Source organism: Colobus angolensis, unplaced genomic scaffold (genome assembly GCF_000951035.1).
Source record: "Colobus angolensis palliatus isolate OR3802 unplaced genomic scaffold, Cang.pa_1.0 Scaffold126, whole genome shotgun sequence".
Lineage (NCBI taxonomy): Eukaryota > Metazoa > Chordata > Mammalia > Primates > Cercopithecidae > Colobus > Colobus angolensis.
In genome coordinates this window covers 5539294-5560961 of record NW_012113808.1, presented here as the reverse complement: position 1 = coordinate 5560961, position 21668 = coordinate 5539294, and positions in this window count along the sequence as shown.

The following is a 21668-nucleotide window of genomic DNA, read 5'->3' as shown; positions in this document are numbered from 1 at the left end:
CTACAAAGAGAATAAAATACCTAGGAATCCAACTTACAAGGGATGTGAAGGACCACTTCAAGGAGAACCACAAATCACTGCTCAATGAAATAAAGGAGGACACAAATAAATGGAAGATCATTCCATGCTCATGGATAGAAAGAATCAATACCATGAAAATGGCCATACAGTCCAAGGTAATTTATAGATTCAATGCTATCCCCATCAAGCTACCACTGACTTTCTTCACAGAATTGGAAAAAAGTACTTTGAAGTTCATATGGAACCAAAAAAGAGCCCACATAGCCAAGACAATCCTAAGCAGAAAGGGCAAAGCTGGAGACATCACACTAACTGACTTCAAACTTTACTACTAGGCTACAGTAACCAAAACTGCATGGTACTGGTACCAAAACAGATATATAGACCAGTGGAACAGAACAGAGGTCTCAGAAATAACACCACACATATACAACCATCTGATTTTTGTCAAAACTGACAAAAATAAGCAATGGGGAAAGGATTCCCCATTTAGTAAATAGTGCTGGGAAAACTGGCTAGCAATTATGTAGAAAGCTGAAACTGGATCCCTTCCTTACACTTTACACAAAAATGTATTAAAGATGAATTAAAGACTTAAATGTAAAACCTAAAACCATAAAAATCCTAGAAGAAAACCTAGGCAATACCATTCAGTACATAGGCATGGGCAAAGACTTCATGATTAAAACACCAAAAACAGTGGCAACAAAAGCCAAACTAGACAAATGGGATCTATTTAAACTAAAGGGCTTCTGCACAACAAAAGAAGCTATCATCAGAGTGAACAGGCAACCTACAGAATGAGAGAAAATCTTTGCAATCTATCCACATGACAAACGGCTAATACCAAGAATCTACAAAGAACTTAAACAAATTTGCAAGAAAAAAAACAAACTACCCCATCAAAAAGTGGGCAAAGGATTTGAACAGACACTTCTCAAAAGAAGACATTTGTGCAGCCAACAGACATATGAAAAAATGTTCATCGTTACTTGTCATCAGAGAAATGCAAATCAAAACCACAATGAGATACCATCTCACACCAGTTAGAATGGCAATCATTAAAAAGTCAAGAAACAGATCCTGGAGAGGATGGGAAGAAATAGAATTACTTTTACACTGCTGGTGGGAGTGTAAATTAGTTCAGCCATTGTGGAATTCCTCAAGGATCTAGAACTAGAAATACCATTTGACCCAGAAATCCCATTACTGTGCATATACCCAAAGGATTATAAATCATGCTACCATAAAGACACATGCACACGTTTGTTTATCGTGGCACTATTCACACTAGCAAAGACTTGGAACCAACCCAAATGTCCATCAATAGACTGGATTAAGAAAATGCGGCACATATACCCCATGGAATACTATGCAGCCATAACAAAGGATGAGTTCATGTCCTTTGCAGGGACATGGATGAAGCTGGAAACCATCATTCTCAGCAAAATATCACAAGGACAGAAAACCAAACACCGCATGTTGTCACTCATAAGTGGGAGTTGAACAATGAGAACACATGGACACAGTGAGGGGATCATCACACACGGGGGCCTCTTGGGCGGTGTGGGAGACAGGGGAGGGATAGCGTTAGGAGAAATACCTAATGTAAATGATGAGTTGATGAGTGCAGCAAACAAACATGGCATATGTATACCTATGTAACAAACCTGCACGTTGTGCTCATGCACCCTAGAGCTTAAAGTATAATTTTTTTTTTTAAAAAAGTATATACCTTAATTTTAAAAATATTGCTTAAAAATGCTAACGATCATCTGAGCCTTCAGGTGTAATCTTTTTGCTGGTGGGGGCGCTCGCCTTGATGTTGATGCCTGTTGACAGATCAGGGTGATGTTGCTGAAGGTCGAGGCGGCTATGGGAATTTCCTAAAATAAGACAACAAAGAAACTTGCTGCATTAATTGTGTTTTCTTTCACACAAAAGTTTTATCTGTAGCATATCATTGTTCGATAGCATTTTACCCATGGTAGAATTTGTTTTTCAAAGTTGAAGTGAATCTTCTGAAGCTTTGCTGCTGCTTTATCCAATAAGTTTATGGAACATTCTAAATACTTTATTGTCATTTCAACAATGTTAAAACATCTTTATCAATAATAAATTCCATTTCAAGAAACCACTTTCTTTGTTCATCCACAAGAAGCAACTCCTCATCTGTTAAAGTCTTATCAAGAGATGGCAGTAATTCGCTCACATCTTCAGACTCCATTTCTACTTCTAGTTCTTTTGCCATTTGTACACATCTGCAGTTACTTCCTCTACTGAAGTCTTGAATCCCTCAAAGTCATCTATAAGGACTAAAATCAGGTTTTTCCAAACTTCTGTTAATGTTGGTATTTTAACCTTCCTCCATGAATCATGTGTGTTCTTGATGGAATCTACAATAGTGAACCCCTTTTGGTTTTCAATGTACTTTGTCCAAATCCATCAGAGGAATCACTATGCATGTTAGTTATCATCTTATAAAATGTATTTCTTAACTAATAAGATTTGAAAGTCAAAATTACGCTAACTGTGAACTGCAAAATGGATGTTGTGTTGGCAGGCATGGAAACGACAGTCATCTCTTTGTACATCTCAATCAGAGCTCTTGGGTGACCACGTGCATTGTCAATGAGCAATAATATTTTGAAAGGAATCTCCTTTTTTCCTGAGCAGTAGGTCTCAATTATGGAATTAAAATATTCAGTAAACCATGCTGTAAACAGATGTTCTGTCATCCAGGCTTTGTTCCATTGATAGAGGTTAGACAAAGTAGATGTAGCATAATTTTTAGGGGCCATAGGATTTTCTGAATGGTAAATAAACATTGGCTTCAACTTCAGGTTACCAGGTACATTAATTAGCCCCCCACAAGAGAGTCAGTCTGTCCTTGGAAGCTTTGAAGCCAGACATTGAATTCTTTCTAGCTATGAAAGTCCTAGATGGCATCTTCTTCCAATACAAGGTGATTCTGTCTACACTGAAGATTTGTTGTTGAGTGTAACCACCTTGATTAATTATCTTAGCTAGATTTCTGAATAACTTGTTGCAGCTTCTACATCAGCACCTGTCCCTTCACTTTGGACTTCTGTGTTATGGAGATAGCTTCTTTCCTTAAACCTCATGAATCAATTTCTGTGAGTTTCAAACCTTTCTTCTGCAGCTTCCTTACTTCTCTCAGCCTTCATAGAATTAAAAAGAGTTAGGGTCTTAATATGGAATAGGCTTTGGCTTAAGGGAAAGTTGTGGCTGGTTTAATTATCTATCCAGACCATTAAAACTTTCTTCATATCAGCAATAAGCCTGTTTCACTTTATTATTGTTCATGTGTTTACTGGAGTAGCACTTTCAATTTCCTTCAATAACTTTTTCTTTGCATTCGCAACTTGGCTGTTTGTCATAAGAGACTTGGCTGTTGCCCTGTCTCAGCTTTTGACATGCTTTCTAACTAAGCTTAAGCTTAAGGAAGAGACAGGGGAGGGGCAGGTGAGTAACGCAGTCAGAACACATACAACATTTATCAATTAAGTTCACTGTCTTCTATGGGAGTGGTTCTTAGAATACCAAAACAATTACAGTAGTAAAATCAAAGATCACCAGTCACATATCACAATGACAGATTATAATAATAATGAAAATGTTTGACATATTGTAAGAATCACCAAAATGTGAAACAAAGTGACCATATGCTGTTGGAAAAATGGTACTGAAAGACTTGGTCAAGGCAGGATTTCCACAGACTTTCAATTTATAAAAAAGTGCAAAAGTGCAGAAGTGCAAAGTGCTATATAGCAAAGTGCAATATAATGAGGCAGACCTGTATTTATTTTTATTTTATTTTTAATTGACACACAATAATTGTACATATTTATGGGACTCAGAGTGGTGTTTTGATACATGTATACACTGTGCAATAATTATATCAGGATAACTAGCATATCCATCACATCAAACATTTATTATTTCTTTGTGGTTAGAACATTCAAAATTCTCTCTTCTAGCTGTTTTGAAATATACAATGCATTATTGTTAACTATATGCACACTACTATGCAATAGAACACCAGAACTTTTTCTATTTATCCAATGTAGCTTTGTACCCATTGACAAACCTCTCTTCTTCACCCTCCCCTGCCCAACTTCTAGTAACCACTATTCTACTCTCTACTTCTCTGAAATCAACTTTTTTTAGATTCCATATATGAGTGTGGTATTTGTCTTGTGCCTGGCCTATTTTACTTAATATAACATGTCTTCCAGGTTTATCCATGTCATCAGTGACAAGATTTTATTCATTTTTATAGCTGAATAGTATTCCATTGTTCATATATAATACATTTTAAAACCCATTCATCCACTGATGGACACTTTGACTGATTTTATATCTTGGCTATTATGAATAGTGATATAACAAACGTGGGAGTGCAGATCTCTCTTCAACATACTGATTTCATTTTGGGGGATATATGCCCGGTAGTAGGATTTCTGGATCATATGGTAGCTCGATTTTAATTTTTAAGAAACCTTCATACTATTGTTCATAATGGCAGTACTAATTTACATTCTCACCAACAGTGTATACTTACTACATTATTGCCAGCATCTGTTATTTTTTGCCTTTTTGATGATAGCCATTCTTACTAATGCAAGGTGCTCTCTCACTGCGGTTTTGATTTGCATTTACCTGACGATTAGTGATGCTGAGAACTTTTTCATATACCTGTTGGCCATTTGTATGTTTTCTTTTGAGAAATATCTGTTCAAGTCTTTCACTCATTTTTAAAATTTAATTATTTGTATTATTATTATTTTTTGTTATTGAATTGCTTAAAGTACTTAAGTATTTTAGATATTAACCTTTTGTTAGATGCATACTCGGCAAGTGTTTTATCCCATTCTGCAGGTTGTCTTTTTGTTCTACTGATTGTTTATTTTGATATGCAGAAGCTTTGCAGTTTGATGACTATTTTGTCTACTTTTGCTTTTGTTACCTAGTCTTTTAAGGTCTTATTAAAAAAAGTCTTACCCAGACCAACATCATTAAGCATTTTTCCCTATGTTTTCTTCTAGTAATTTCATAGTTTTGGGTCTTAAATTTAAGTATTTAATCCATATTGAGCTGGTTTTTGCTTATGGTTAGAGATAGGGGTCTAGTTTCACTCTTCTGCATGTGGATATCCAGTCTTACCAGCATCATTTATTGAAAAGACTGCCCTTTCCCCAATGCGTGCATTTAGTGCCTTTGTCAAAAATCAGTTGGATGTAAATATTTGGATTTATTTTTGATTCTGTTTTGTTCCAGTAGTCTATGTTTCTTTTTTATGTCAGTATCATGCAGTTTAAGTTACTATAGATTTGTGATATATTTTAAGTCAGATAATGTGGTGCCTCCAGCTTCATTTTTTCTTTCTGCTCAAGATCAATTTGGCTATTTAGGGTCTTTTGTGGTTCTGGAAATTTTAGGATTTTTTTTCTATTTCTGCAAAACAATATTTTTTATATTTTGATAGAGATTGCATTGAATCTGTAGATTGCTTTGGGTAATACGGATATTTTAACAGTATTAATTCTTCTAATGCATGAACATGGGATAGTTTTCCATATTTTTGTGTCCTCTTCAGTTTCTTTCATCAATGTTTTATCCTTTTTCTTGTATAGATCTTTCACCTTTTTGGTGAAAATTTTTCCTAGGCATTTTTGGTAGTTACTGTACATTAGATTATTTTCTTTTTTGGATAGTTTGCTATTAACATATACAAATACGATTGATTTTTTAAATATCGATTTTGTATCTTGCATCTTTACTGAATTTATTCATTAGTTTTGATAGTTGTTTTTGGTGGAGTCTTTAGGGTTTTCTGCGTATGACATAATATCATCTTCAAACAGGGACAATTTGACTTTTTCTTTACAATTTGAAAGCCTGTTCTTTCTTTCTTTTGCCTAATTTCTCTGACTAGGATATGCTTATCCAACCCACAGTCCGTGGGCTGGATGTGGCCCAGGACAGCTTTGAATATGGCCCAACACAAATTCATAAACTTTCTTAAAACATTATAAGTCTTTTTTTTGTGTGTGATTTTTTTTAAAGCTCATCAGCTATTGTTAGTGTTTTCTTTTGTGTGTAGCCCAAGATAATTTTTCTTCTTCCAATGTGGCTCAGGGCAGCCAAAAGATTGGACATCCATGGGTTAGGACCTCCAGTACTATGTTGAATAGAAGTAGTGAAAGCGAGCATCTTTGTCTTGTTCCAGATCTTAGAAGAAGAGCTTTAAATGTTTTCTCATTCAGTGTGGTCTTAAGTGTGGGTTTGTCATATATGGTCTTTATTGTGTTGAGACACATTCATTCATGATTTGTTGGGAGTTTTTACCATAAGGTGATACTGAATTTTATTGAGTGTTTCTCTACATCTATTAAAATGATCATATGGCTTTTGTTTTTGATTCTGTTAATGTGACGAATTCCATCTATTTGTTTGTATATGTTGAATTACCCTTACATCCCTGGATTAAATTTCACTTGATCCTGGCCAATGATGTTTTTAATGTACTGTTGAATTCTGTTTGCTAATGTATTTTTGTGAATTTTTGCATGGATGTTTATCAGGGATGTTAACCTCTAGTTTTGTTTTGTTTTGCTTTGTTTTGGATGTGTCCTTCTCTGGTGTTGGAATTAGGGTAGTGCTGGTCTTGAAGAATAATTTCAGGAAATTTGTCTCCCCTTCAATTTTTTGGAATAGTTTGAGGAGAATTCATATTTGTTCTTCTTTAAATGTTTAGTGGAATTCAGCAGTGATGGCATCAGATCCTGGGCTTTACCTTGATGGGAGACTTCTTATTTCTGATTCAATTTCTTCACTTATTATTGATCTTTTCAGATTTTCTATTTCTTTATAATTTGGTATTGTTAAATTTTGTGTTCAAGAATTTATCCATTTCTTCTAAGTTTTCCAACTTGTTGGTGTACAGTTGTTCATAATAGTCTCTTATGATCCCTTATATTTCTGTAGCATAAGTAGTAATGTCTCCTTTTTTATCTCTGTTATTATTTATTTGGGTTATCTCTATTTTTTTTTCCTAAGTCTAACTGAAAGTTTGTTTTGTTTGTCTTTTTTAAAAATCAACTCTTTATTTTGTTGGTCTTTTATATTTTGTCTCTATTTTGTTTGTGTTCTGATTTATTATTTCTTTCTAATATTGGATTTAGCTTGTACTTGTTTTTCTAGTTCCTTAAGATGCAACATTAGATTGTTTACCTGAGAACTTTCTCCATTTTTTGAGGTAGGCATTTATTGCTGTAAACTTCTCTCTTATAACTGCTTTTCCTGTATCCCATAGGTTTGGTATGTTGTAGTTCCATATTCATTTGTCTCAAGAAATATTTTATTAAAAAAATTATTTATTGACCCGTTGGTTGTTCAGAAGCATGCTGTTTAATTTCCATGTATTTGTACGCTTTCCAAAGTTTCTCCTGCTATAGACTTCTAATTCTATTCGATTGTGGTAGGAAAATATACTTGATATAATTTCAATTTTTAAAATTTTGTTGAGACTTGTTTTGTGGCCTAATACCTGATCTGTAGTGGAGACTGTTCCATGTGTTGTTGAGAAGAATGTGTGTCCTCCAGCTATTGTATGGAATGTTCTGTAAATGTCTTTTAGGTCTACTTGGTGTAGAGTACAGTTGAACTCATGTTTCATTGTTGATTTTCTGCCTAGAGGATCTGTCCATTGCTGAAAGTACGGGGTTGAAGTCCCCTACTCTTATTGTCTTATAGCCCATCTCTCCCTTTAAGTGTATTAATATTTACTTTACATATTTAGGTTCTTTGATGTTGGATATATATACACACACACGTATATAATATATATACATATATAATATAATATATATGTATAAAATTGCTGTGTTGGCCAAGTTATCATCATATAATGGCCTTCTTTGTCTCTTTTTATAGTTTTTGGCTTAAAGTTTATTTTATATATTACAAGTAGAGCTACTTCTACTCTTTTTGGTTTCCATCTTCATGGAATATCTTTTGCCATCCCTCATTTTTGGTCTATGCATATCTTTACAGGTGAAGTGAGTCTCTCATAGGTAGCATATAATTGGCGTGTGTGTGTGTGTGTGCACGCGCGCACATGTATGTATGTGTATGTCCGTGTGTCTGCGTGTGTTTAATCCAGTTTGCGACTCTGTGTCCCTTAATTGGAGAATACAGTCCATTTACATTCAGTGTTATTATTGATTAGTTGTCTCTCTACTGCCATTTTGTTACCCATTTTTAGGTTGTTTCATAACTCCTCTCTTTCTTAGTGTCTTTCTTTGTTGTTAAGTGATTTCTTTTTGGTGGTATGTTTCAACTTGTTGCTTTTTGTTTTTAGTGTATCAATTATAGGCTTTTGCATTGTGGTTACCTTGAGGCTTACAAAAAAAATTGTATAGATATAACAAGCTATTTTAAAGAGATAACCACTTCTTTTAGATCACACACACAAAAAATTTGTTTTCCTTTTGCATGTTAGTGTTTTTTTTTGTTTTTGTCTTTGTTTTTTGAGACACAGTCTTGCTCTATCACCCAGGCTGGAGTGCAATGGCCTGATCTCAGCTCAATGCAACTTCTGCCTCTTGTGTTCAAGTGATTCTCATGCCTCAGTCTCCCCTGTAGCTGGGATTACAGGCATGCACCACCACACGTGGTGAATTTTCATATTTTAGTAGAGACAGTGTTTCACCATGTTGGGCAGGCTGGTATTGAACTCCTGACCTCAGGTGATCTGCCCACATCAGCCTCACAACGTGCTGGGATTACAAGCATGAGCCACTGTGCCCAGCCTGCATATTAGTGTTTTTCTTTTGGATTGAAGAACTCCTTTCAGCATTTCCTGTAAGATGGGTCTAGTGGTGGCAAATTTTCTCATTTTGCTTGTCTTGGAAAGATTATCTTGCTTTCATATTTGAAGGATAGTTTTGCTAGGTTCAGTATTGTTGGATAGAATTATTTTTAGCAGTTTGAAAACATCATTCCATTCTCTCCTGGCATATTTGATATTTGTTGAACAGGCTATTGTCAGATGAACTGGAGTTCCTTGACATGTTGCTTCTTTTTTCTTTCTGCTTAGAGCTTTTTTTTGCCCTTGATTTGAGAGTCTGATTATGATATGCCTCAAAGTAGTGTTTTTTGGGTCAAATCTGTTTGGTATTCTCTGACCTTTTTGTGCCTGTATATTTATGTCTATCTCCAGTTTTGGAAGGTTTTGTGTTATTATTTATTTGAATAAGATTTCTGTCACCTTGCTCTTGCTCAATTCCCTTTTAAACACCAACAATTCTTAGACTTAGTCTTTTGTGGTAATGTTCTATATCTTGTAGGTGATCTTCATGCTTTTTCATTCCTTTTTTCTCTTCTGACTGTGTGATTTCAAATAGTCTGTCTTCAAGTTCACGGATTTCTTTTTTTACTGTTCTTTCCATTCTGCTGTTGAAAGCCTCTAATAGATTTTTCAGTTAAGCAAATATATTTCTCAGTTTCAAGATTTCTATTTGATTTTTTTGAATTATTTCATTCTCTTTGTTAAATTTCTCTGATAAATTTCTGAACTGATTTTCTTTGTTATCTTGGAGATCACCGAGTTTCCTTAAAACTGCTATTTTTGGCCGGACCCAGTGGCTCACGTCTGTAATCCTAGCACTTTGAGAGGCTGAGACAGGTGGATCACGAGGTCAGGAGATGGAGACCATCCTGGCTAACACGGTGAAACCCCATCTCGACTAAAAATACAAAAAAAAAACCAGGCATGGTAGGGGGTGCCTGTAGTCCCAGCTACTCGGGAGGCTGAGGCAGGAGAATGGAGTGAACCCAGGAGGTGGAGCTTGCAGGGAGCTGAGATCGCACCACCACACTCCAGGCTGGCCAATAGAGTGAGACTGCATCTGGAAAAAAAAAAAAAGCTGCTATTTTGAATTTTTGGTCAGAGAGCTCACATATTGCTACCAGTCAGACCCTGACTCCTTGCTTTGTTCATTTGGGAAGGTCATGATTTCCTGTTTCCTGTTATTTCCTGTCAATATATGTCTGTCTTTGCATTAAATGATTCATTATTTATTACAGTCTTTTCCATCTCACTTGTTTTGGGTTTTTGTTGGGTATATTTGCATAGAGATTTTCCATAGCTTACCTGTTCCATAGCTTACCTGTTCAATTTATTTTTTTTCTTGATCTTGCCTCCTATTAGACACTAGATAATGCCTCAAGCCTAGGTTTGCCTCAGCTCTAGCAACTAATCGGAGAACTCACAATCCTGAATGGGGGAGTCCCCAAGGTGATATCCTAGTAGTGTGGAGAGGCTGACTAGGGGTTTGTGCCCAGAGGACCTGTGAAATGTAACACTTCCTACATTGTGGTGCTGCTGAACAGCCACTCTGATTTCGTATCTCTGTTGGCCAAGTTACAGAGCAGTTTCCAGGGCTGGGTATGAAAGTCCCACCTACTATTTTTTTTCTGTGGCTGTCTTTAGAGATATTTCTCCCTTCAGGCATTTACGTTGCTTCCCATGAATTCAGGCAGGGATGGATCTCCTGCTAAGGAACTCAAGATAGTAGGGAAGCTGATTGTTCACCTTGACCTCATTTTTACCAGTGTAGAAACTGAGTTGAGGGAAATTTTCTACATGCTTGGTGCCACAGATTTGGAGTAAGGGTGTCATGAATATGGAAATCTAATTCTGCTACCATTTTCAGAGTTTTCTTTTTCATTTTTCCTTCTCTGTGGCTATAAGAAGAGATTCATCTTCATATCTGGGTTCTGGGATATTGCTGGTGATAATCTCAATGCTCTATATTTGTTTTTGGTTTTCTGTGGGGGACAGTGGAGCCAGCTTGCATCTACAGCACCATTTTGGAACTGGAAGTTTCATTTCTGTTCTTTTTATTGCCTCTGACTCTGTATTTTTAAATAACATGTCTTTGAGCTCACTAATTCTTTCTTCTGCTTGATTAATTCTACTGTTGATGCTCTCTATTGCATATTTCATTTTGTTCTTTGTATTTCTCAGCTTTTGAATTTTTTGTCTGATTTTTAAATTTTAATCTCTTAGTTAAATTTTCTCTGGTAAACTTCTATATTGTTTCTTTGCATTTTATTGAAGTTCGTTGAGCTTCCTTATCACAGCTAATTTGAATTCCTTGTCTTATAGATCACACATCTTCTCTTTAGGATCTGTCACTGATGCTTATTCTGTACATTTGGTAAGGTTATGAATCCCTGATTGTTCTTGATGGATGTGGATGCATGTTGATGTCTGCACATTAAATAATTATGTGTTTAATCTGGTATTCATAGTCTGGGTTGGTCTCTGCCCATTCATCTTTAATGAGTCTGTCCAGATATCTAAGCAGACTGACTATTGTGAAATCCCATGGCCATTGCAGACATTCTAGCACTACAAGGCCCCCTGAAACCATATTTATTGTAAGTCTCACGAGAGTTCTTATGTGGGTATGGTGTCTTGGCCTGGATGGACCTGGGGAAGACCTATGGATGGTACCCAGTCTGTGTAAGAAAGCTGGCTAGGGACTTGAGTCCAGAAGCATGACCTGTTGGCCTAGACAGGCATGCTTTCCAGCAGTTCCCTGCATAGGCAAGACAATTCCCTGACTGCAGTGAGAGGGGCTAGAGCTGAGACTAGGCCCCTTCAAAATCCATGAAGGGATGGATGCCAGTAAGTCTGCCCTGGTGACTCAGGCAGGTATGTGTCTCCTAGCTGTTTCTTGCAGATGCAGGAGGGGCCAAAGCTGAAACTGAGCCTCTCAGCACCTGCTGTGGGACAGAGGCTGGCAAGCCTGTTATGGAGGCTCAAACATATAGGTAATTCCCAAGCTGTGGAACAAGGATAATCTCCCTCTGGACCCTTGTGCAAGAAGTATTCAGCTGGAACCACAGATGAGAGGGTTTCAGACAAGTTACAGGATAATTTTCAAGTCCACTTCTAAGACCAATTGTAGCAAGCAGATGAGACTAGTGTGCATGATTTCTCCTGTACCTCTTGGAAGATGACTTTGGTTGCAGGCTCAAGGCCAAGTAAGGCAGTAACCAAAATCCTGTGGGGAATGGGGTTGTCTTCTGGTTTGAGCCCAAATGCACGACTGGTGGGTCTGCCACCTAGGTGCTAGTCTGCACTCTCAAAATGGCCATTTTAGGTCTTGGGCTTTACCAAGGATTCACAACTTTCTACCTGAATCCTAAGGCTCCTGAAGACTTTTGTCTGCAGATGGGTGCAGAATTCCCATTGTTGTCAAGAGATATAAGTGGGTAACCTCCTATTCCTCCTATTCCTCTTACTGACATCACTCCACAGTAAACAACTTTAAATTAAGTATTTTAAAAAATTGTGATTTTAGATGATTTATTTAGAATAGATGCCCCCAAATGAACTCAAATGCAACTGTGGTTAAGCAAAGGGATTATTGTAGAAAGTATTTCCAAAATTTTGTTTTTAATGGGGCCTTCCAAAGTCTGAGAAAAGTTTCCAGTAAAATAGGAAGGGCCAAGAGGGACAGGAGCCTGACTGGGACTGGGTGGGTCAGAGCCCTAATCAACTAGTGTGGACCCAGTAGGAGCTGATGAGCTGATTAGCTGATGATACAAGTTTCCATAAGCATTGCTTCTGTATTAATCTGTTCTCATGCTGTTAATAAAGACATACCCAAGGCTGGGTAATTTGTAAAGGAAAGAACTTTAGTTGACTCACAGTTCTACATGACTGGGGAGGCCTCAAAATCATGACAGAAGGCAAAGGAAGAGCAAAGTGACATCTTACATGGTGGCAGACAACAGCATGTGCAGGGGAACTGTCCTTTATAAAACCATTGAATCTTGTGAGACTTATTCACTAACATGAGAATAGCATGGGAAAGACCTGCACCCATGATTCAATTACCTCCCACCAGGTACTTCCCACAACATGTGGGAATTATGGGAGCTACAGTTTAAGATGAGATTTGAATGAGGACACAGCCAAACCATATCATTCTGCCCTGGCCCCTCCCAGATCTCATGTCCTCACATTTCAAAACCAATCATGCCTCTCCAACAGTCCCCCAAAGTTTTAACTCATTTCAGCATTAACTCAAAAGTCCACAGTCCAAAGTCTCATCTGAGACAAGGCAAGTCCCTTCCACCTATAAGCCTGTAAAATCAAAAGCAATTTAGTTATTTTCTAGATAAATGGCGGTATAGGCATTGGGTAAATACACCCTTTGGAAACGGGAGAAATTGGCTAAAATGAAGGAGCTACAGGCCCTGCAGACAAGTCTGAAATCCAGCAAGACAGTCAAATCTTAAAGCTCCAAAATTATCTCCTTTGACTCCATGTCTCACATCCAGGTCACACTGATGCAAGAAGTGGGTTCTCATGGTCTTGGGCAGCTCTGCCCCTTTGGCTTTGCAGGGTACAGCCACCCTCTTGGCTGATTTCATGAGCTGGCATTGAGTGTCTGTAGCTTTTCCAGGCACATGGTGCAAGCTGTCAGTGGGTCTACCGTTTTGGGGCGTGGAAGATCGCACCCCTCTTCTCACAACTCCATTAAGCAGTGGGGACTCTATGTAGGAACTCTGACCCCACATTTCCCTTCCACACTGCCCTAGCAGAGGTTCTCCATGAGGGCTCCGCCCCTGTAGCACAACTGCCTGGACATCCAGGCATTTCCATACATGCTCTGAAATCTAGGCAGAGGTTCCCAAACCCCAGTTCTTGACTTCTGTGCACTAGCAGGCTCAACACCACGTGGAAGCTGTCAAGGCTTGAGGATTGCACACTCTGAAGCCATGGCCCGAGCTCTACATTGGCCCCTTTCAGCCATGGCTGGAGCAACTGGGACACAGAGCACCAAGTCCCTAGGCTGCACACAGCAGGGGGACACTGGACCTGGCTCACAAAACCACTTTTTCCTCCTAGGTCTCTGGGCCTTTGATAGGAGGGGCTACCGTGGAGACCTCTGACATGCTCTACAGACATTTTTCCCATTGTTTTGGTGATTAACATTTGGCTCCTCATTACTTAAGCAAATTTCTGCAGCCAGCTTGAATTTCTCCTCAGAAAATGGGATTTTCTTTTCTATTACATTCTCAGGCTGCTAATTTTCCAAACTTTTATGATCCGTTTCCCTTTAAAACTTAATAATACCTTTAACAGCACACAAGTCACCTCTTGAATGCTTTGCTGCTTAGAAATTTCTTCCGCCAGATATCCTAAATCATCTCTCTCAGTTCAAAGTTTCACAAATCTTTAGGGCAGGGGCAAAATGCCACCAGTCTCTTTGCTAAAACATTACAAGAGTCACTTTTGCTCCAGTTCCCAGCAAGCTTCTCATCTCCATCTAAGGCCACCTCAGCTTATCAGCATTTTGGTCAACGACATTTAACAAGTCTCCAGGGAATTTCAAACTTTCCCATATTTTCCTGCCTTTTTCTGAACTCTCCAAACTGTTCCAACCTCTGCCTGTTACCCAGTTCTAAAGTCGCTTTCACATTTTTGAGTATCTTTACAGCAGCAGCCCACTTCTGGTACCAATTTACTGGACTAGTCTGTTTTCACCTCTGATAAAAGCATTCCCGAGATTGGGTAACTTACAAAAAAAAAAAAAAAAAGGGTTAATTGACTTGCAGTTCCACATAGCTGGGGAGACCTCAGAATCATGGTGGAAGGCAAGGAAGAGCAAGTCACATCTTACGTGGATGGCAGCAGGCAAAGAGAGAGGTCTTGTGCAGAGAAACTCCTCCTTATAGAATCATCAGATCTCATGAGACTTATTCACTATCACAAGAACAGCATGGGAAAGACCTGCCCCCGTGATTGAATTACCTCCCACTGGGTCCCTCCCACAACACGTGGGAATTCAAGATGAGATTTGGGTGAGGGCACAACCAAACCATATTAGGTAGGCAGAAATGGTGTCTGGAAAATGCTCCAACCACCCTACTAAAATGGACATGTCCCTGGTGTTCTTCACCCTCTAGGTGAGTGGAAAGGAATCACAACAGATGGACATCAAACTTGCCACCAACCTGGGCTTGAGCCAGAATTATATAAAGCAACATCGCATTTCTTGTTCCCCAGTGCCATGAAGCAAATTATATCTATGAGGGCCAGAAGGAAGAAATGGATTTCATTTAAAAATAGCATGGTCCTTCCTCCTGAAGACCCATTGGTCTCAATCTTGAGTGCATGTTATTGCTACCTGGAGTGCTTTAACAATTTTTAATGCCCAGATCACCCCCTAGACCAATTAAATCAGAATCACTGGAGATGGGGTTCAGGTCTCAGGATTTTTAAGTCTCCCAGGAGATCCTAATATGTAGCCAAGGTTGAGAACCCTTGTCTTAGAGCAGTGGTTTGAAATCCTGGGCACACATTAGAATCATCCAGCAGGCTTTTAAAAAATGCTGACGCCAAGCCCCAGTTGTAGAGATTCTGGCTTAATTGGATTGGGGTGGGGCCGGGACAGCGATAGTTTTTAAAGCTCCCCAGGTGACTCTAATGTACAGCCAGGTTTGAGAAGCACTGCACTAGAGCCACAAAACCAAAGAAGGAAGGAAAAAAATCTTTTTATTTTCTTCTGGGCAAATAAAACTGCGAAAGCACTGTCACCTGGCATGTGTGTATACACAGCCAGAATCGTGGTACTCAGCCTAAGGTGGCACATTAGACTCTCCTGGGAAAGTTTTAAAAGTTTCTAATTCCTAGGCTCTGCTCCCTGGGATTTCAATTCAATTGTTCTAGGCCCTGACATCATTTGGGTCATTTTTAAGCTCCTCTCTGATTATTATACATAGGCAGGATGAGGACCATTGTATAATAATGATAATAATGGTTCATAAAAAGTTATAACTATTTCAGTAGAAGACCATGTTAGTGCAGAAGGGGGCAGGTTTTATTTATGCCGGGCGGGGGAGGTTAAATATCAGTGTTGGTGTCTTTTCCCGTTGTTGTTAATTCAGTGTACTTTCTGCATCCATAAAGAATGATCTCGTTTAAGAATAGGGCCCGCTCATTCCTTGCCTGCTTTTTACTGCCACCCAGCATAATAGAAAGTGCCTGGAACTATTATAGGTCAATTCACAGTGTAGCTTAAGATATCAAAGTCTGAAGTCACCTGTTTACGGCTGTATCCAATTCCCTATTTAAATGATGTCAGCCTTTTCTGACCCCTCCCTGCCCTACCCCATCAGTCTTTTGTGAAGATCTTAGTCCAACTGGTTGCTTTGGGTTGTATAAACAAAACAACCAGACTAAATGTGTTATGGCTGTGACAGATGTTCCCGGTGATATAAGTGTACCCTGCACGTTGGGAGCCATGGCTGCCACACAGCTCAGTTCTCTCCCTCCCTCCACAGAGGCAGCAGGTGCTGGCAGGAGGGTACGCAAGGACAGGAGCCTCTCTCTTCCTCTGTACACCACAGCCGATACCAGCATGGCAGATGCACAGGGCTGCTGAGAGGAGGGCAAAAAGCAAACTTAGCTACAGGTGGAGATCTTGTCCTGGACTGGGCAGCGGCTAGATGTTGGATAGGGCAGACTCTCTACTGGAAGCAATGGCCTCCTCCCTTGTTCCTAGACCATCTCCCAGCTCTACCATCTGCACCGTTATCACCTTAGGGCTCCCTGGAGTTCCTTACAACTCACCTCCGGTGGTTGAGAGGGAAGTGACACACACGTCCATCTGCTCTGTGCTATGTGCTCAAGGAAAAGAAGCCTGAGCACTCGGCAGTGTGTCCCGTTGAGACACTGACCCTCAATCCCCTTCTCATAGGCTGTGTCTCCATCCTCCTTCATACTTTCAGAACTGTTTCTTTAGACTGAATTTGATCTAAAGGACAAACATGTTAAAAAGGTTGGAAATTATAACTCTGGTTGAAGAGTGATGCCCCCAAACCCTTCTGTGAACCCCCAAGTTCTGCATATCGCAGGTTGAACACCTCTGTGGACACACTGGGCATGTTGAGGGGAACACGTAGCTTACTGATGCCCCTCTAGGGTACCATGAAGGATGTGGCTCTGAATTCAGAGGGGCCCAGGATGAGCCTATGAGCCTTGGAACACAGCTGCTCTCCAGTTCCTTCTCAGCAACAAACCTGGTTGCTTTGAAGGCAGCCAGTGATTCCCCATAGGTGGGGATGCTGCAAATTTCAGAGAGTTTTGCAAAGACAAGAAAGGCTACTCCTTCCTGCCTCTACTATCCTCCTCTACAGAAGGGATGTGCAGAGACAGCAGAGGGGAGGGCATTTATCAGTACCCAGGTGCACATTCTCTAGAAGATTAGAAAAACCCAATCTCTTCACCCAAACTGGTTATGTCTGCAGTTTTCCAAGGTCCAGTGGAAATTAATACGGTTGTTAAATAACAGTAGCCAGCGAGGAGTATGGTCATTGATTAGAACATAACATTAGGCTAGAAATTTAAGAAAGTGAATTGATTCCTTTTCTCTCTCATATAAAAACAGAATAATAAGAACAAGTCAGAGTTTCTCAGCCTCAGCACTATCGATACTCTGGGCAGGAGAACTCTCTGTTACTGGGGACCGGTCTGTGCATTGTACGATATTTAGTAGCACCCCTGGCCTCCACCCACTAGGGGTCAGTAGCACCCTCCAACTGTGGGTGTCCAAGCTGTGACAGTAAGAAATGTCTCCAAATTTTGTCACATGTTCCCTGGAAGGCAAAATCGTCTGAACCATTGTTCTAACTAGTTGACTTGGAAGGCCAAAGACTATTTGCCGAGCCAATTTTAGTCCACAGGCTGAGGAAATAAAAATCCCTTCAGGGATAGAGGGAGGGTGATGTTTTTTCTGAGCCTGTGGGAAGAATATTAGATTCAGCTACTAATGGTGTTTTTCTGACAAGGGACCCTCTGGCCCATCAACGCACAGGCCAACACCCCTGGCGGGGAGTGGACTACGTGATGCAATGATAGAAATCCAGATAGCTTTGGGGGTTCTAATACAGAGGACCCAAGACCTTGATTCCCTAGTGTAGCTTGGGAAGTCTTCCAGCCTAGAAATGTTCTGGAACTTCTCACACCTGCTTGTGGTGTAGTGAAAGAAGCTAAAGTGTCTGTGCACCGGAGAAGGCCTTGGAAGAGTATTTGAATGAGGGCTGGTAGACCCAAAGGGTCCCAAGAGATGGGACAATGATAGCCAAGGCATCAGGGTGGAAGGTTGAGGCCAAAAACAGACAAGACCTATCCCCTTGGCAGTGTATGTGCAGAGCGCAGAGACTGAAGACCTGGCACCCTCTCCCTGCCAAAGCCTGGAGAAGTAGGCCCCACCCGAACTTCATGTCACCCACAGGAAGTGGAAGAGTGAACCGGAGAGCCCTAGACTGACAGAGGTGATTTGCTGTAATGGAGTCTCCCTTGCCTTGTCAGTATTAGTGATTTTTCTAAGACACCAGATAGGACTAAATTGAGAAGTTAGTTTTTGTTCCATTTTAGAAAGTAGTTACATTTTTGCACACCAGAGTTAGAGAAATTTATGCCCGCTGTAATTCATTTAAGCCAACACTTCTGATCTTGTTTGATAAAGAACACTTCTTTTTTAGAGAAATATCTATGACTGGCCAATAAAGTGAGTGTCTCTTCAAATACAATTTGGAGAATGTTGGCTTAGAGTGTAGAACATTCTATTCCCATAAAATAGACAAACAAATAAACAACAGAATCTATTCTCGGATCATCATGCTATTATTAATAATCTCTGTTGAGTATATTTTTGTTTTTATTAGGCACGAAGAGTTCACAACTAAGAATTAGAGAGTTGTGCTCTCAAAGACCTAGAAGGAAAAGTTCTCAGAATCCTAACAGTGTGAGGCCAACTATGTCCCTTTTGAACTTAAGATAAACAATACACCCAGGAGAGCCACTGTGCAGAGCTACCACCCTGGACTCTGGTGGTAGTGAGATCTGGCTTCAGAACCCAGCATTCCGCCTCCTGTGCTGCTGAGGTCAGATTAAAGAGTTGTACTCACTTCACCTACTCCACCTACGGGTTTGAAGCCTCTTCTTTGTTTTCCCCTTTCAGCTCCCCCAGGAACGCCCTGCCTGCAGTGTCAAGAATTCCCCAAAGTAGGAGGAAAAGGTCAAGACCCCACAGTTCCAAGTCCTGGAGGCCTGGACTTGGGAATACTCCCACAGGGTAGGAGGGCCCTGTGTGTCGTCAGAGGAAGGCCTGGGAAGCGATGCTTCACAGGGTGGTTCTTTCCCCAGAGGCTCTTTGGTCATTTGCATGGCGTTTTTTGATCACTCCATCGATGAGGAGTCCTATCAGTATCTGTGGGGGCAGGACAAGGGTTGGTAAATATTCTGCAATACAGAGGGCAGTCCGCAAGTCCAGCGCGACAGAGAATTGCTGCAGCATCCCCAGCAGCTTAGGAAAGCTTCGCTAGAACAAGAGAAAAGCCTCTTTACAATTGCCTGGGGGGGCATTTTGCAAAATTTTAATGTACCTTAAATTTCCTAGGGAAGACTGTCTTTGTCTAGTTTGGAATTTTACCAGATTTTCAAAACTTATTTTAAAAAATTACCTAACCTATAGCAATGCTGCTGGTGGCCCTTGATGCCAATATAGTACATTTCCACCTATTGGATTTGTGGGTTACTGACGAGTCTAGCACTAGATGCTAGCATTTTGTCTTCTAGAACACCCAGATGTGACCATTTATATCTTCAAATATAGATTTTTATTATATATATTTATTCATGATTTTTATTTGATTTAAAAATTACTTTGAATTTTTGTATTACAATTAGAATTTTTATTGATTATTTAAAAATTATATGCATAGAGAAGCTATTTTCAGTTCAGATAGTAAAGGGAGCACAAAATAAGTGTAAGGAGGGACAGGTTTGTTAAGTGCAGAAATTAACGTCTTAGTATCCAGGGGCAATGAGGGTAATTCTAGAGAATTTCCACTGGAGGTCGCTAGAATCTCACCCAAATATGTCAGGGACAGCTACAGGAGAATTCAGTTTCTCCCACGTTTAAATCAATAGCGATGCAAATTGCTATTAATGACATTCATCTCCCCTCCCTCCCCACAAGGGATTGTTTTCTCCCAAGTGTCTGCTTCTTTTTATATCTTCTCTTTCACGTGTATGTCAGCACCAGCCTCCTTTATTCATACCCAGTGCGCAGGCCTATGTAGCCCTCTTCCCTGAGGTTTAATTTCAAGCATGCAGAGATGTTGAGCTGCATGGGAGCATGACTGCCTTATCTTCCTGCTCCGGTAAAAGTCAAATAAATAGACATTTTGAAGAACTTAAAATTAGACCATGCATTACACGCTGTGTTGGAGTTTACCATACCAGCATTGCCGTCCCAGGGACAAATAGACTGAATTCTCTTCAACAGAGCTGTGTGAATGATACAACTCTTTTAATGTTAAAGTAGACAAATGACCAAGGAAGGGGAAAGGCCTCAATATTTATAATAAATCTATTTGACTATCAGAGGAAAAACGTTTTTTGATATAGCACGTCTTCATGGCCTTAGCACCTTGTAGACGCCTTGGCTACAAGATACCTCACAACGAGCTATCTTCAACATGAACTGAAATCTCTCTGTTTTTGTGTGTGTCTCTCACAACATTGACTTGCCTAGGTTTTCTTCTCCTCTTTAGAGATGTAAAATATTTGCGTGGCACAGTTTCTGAGGATTGCCAGAGAAAAGGAAGTCGGCATTAAAGCCATAAAGGTGGACCTTTAAAAGATGAAATGACAGTCCCTTTGCCCTTTCCCACTTTGAAGATGAGAAAACCAACATCCTGCAAAGTAAAGTGGGAAGATGAAGATAAGAGTCAGGACGGGGTTGCCTCAGGCGAGGGGAAACAGAGGGGCAGGATAGAGCTAGAACATCTAGGGATGGGTCAGTTACTGACTATGTCCTATTTTTTGTGTTGGGGGAGTGGCAGGGAAGGCACAGATATTTATGACATAAACATATAAACAAGCCAAAAATGGGCCATGCCCAGACCAGTGATGAGAGGGTATCATGGTCCAAAGACCATGATAAATCCAAGTCTGTGTACCTGAGTTCCAAAAAAAAAAAAAAAAAATTAAGGTGGGAAGGAAGAGAATGGTTCCTAAGGTCATACTTCCAGCTCTCTTAGACTTAGATCAAGACCTGGATCTCCAGTGCTAACCTGCATTAGCCCTGCCATTAGTCACTCTACCTTCAGCTCTCAGTTGTCTTGCAATGCACACTTTGCCAGAAGCTAGTTAAAAACAAAAACAAAAACAAAAAACTGATCAAAGTAATCAAAGTAAGCAAAGGGATTACAGGGGTCCAAATTGGGGGAGTAACTCATGTATAAACAGAACCAGCATCATTTACTTGACCAAGCAAATTCTATACAGTTTAAACCAGTTGCCCCTGCTTATCTCTGAGGGCTGCAATAATTATACTCCAAGAGTTTACCCACCTCTGAGAAAGAAAGTCTTCAAAGGATCTATACCCCGTGAAGAAAATCCAAGAAGCTAGAAAATAAAGTAAATTAATAGCCCTTCCAGAAATAGCACCCATTAGGGAATTTCCTAGTTTTATTTTTCTTTCTTCCAGATCAGGATTTAGCAAACTATAGCCCATAGACCAAAT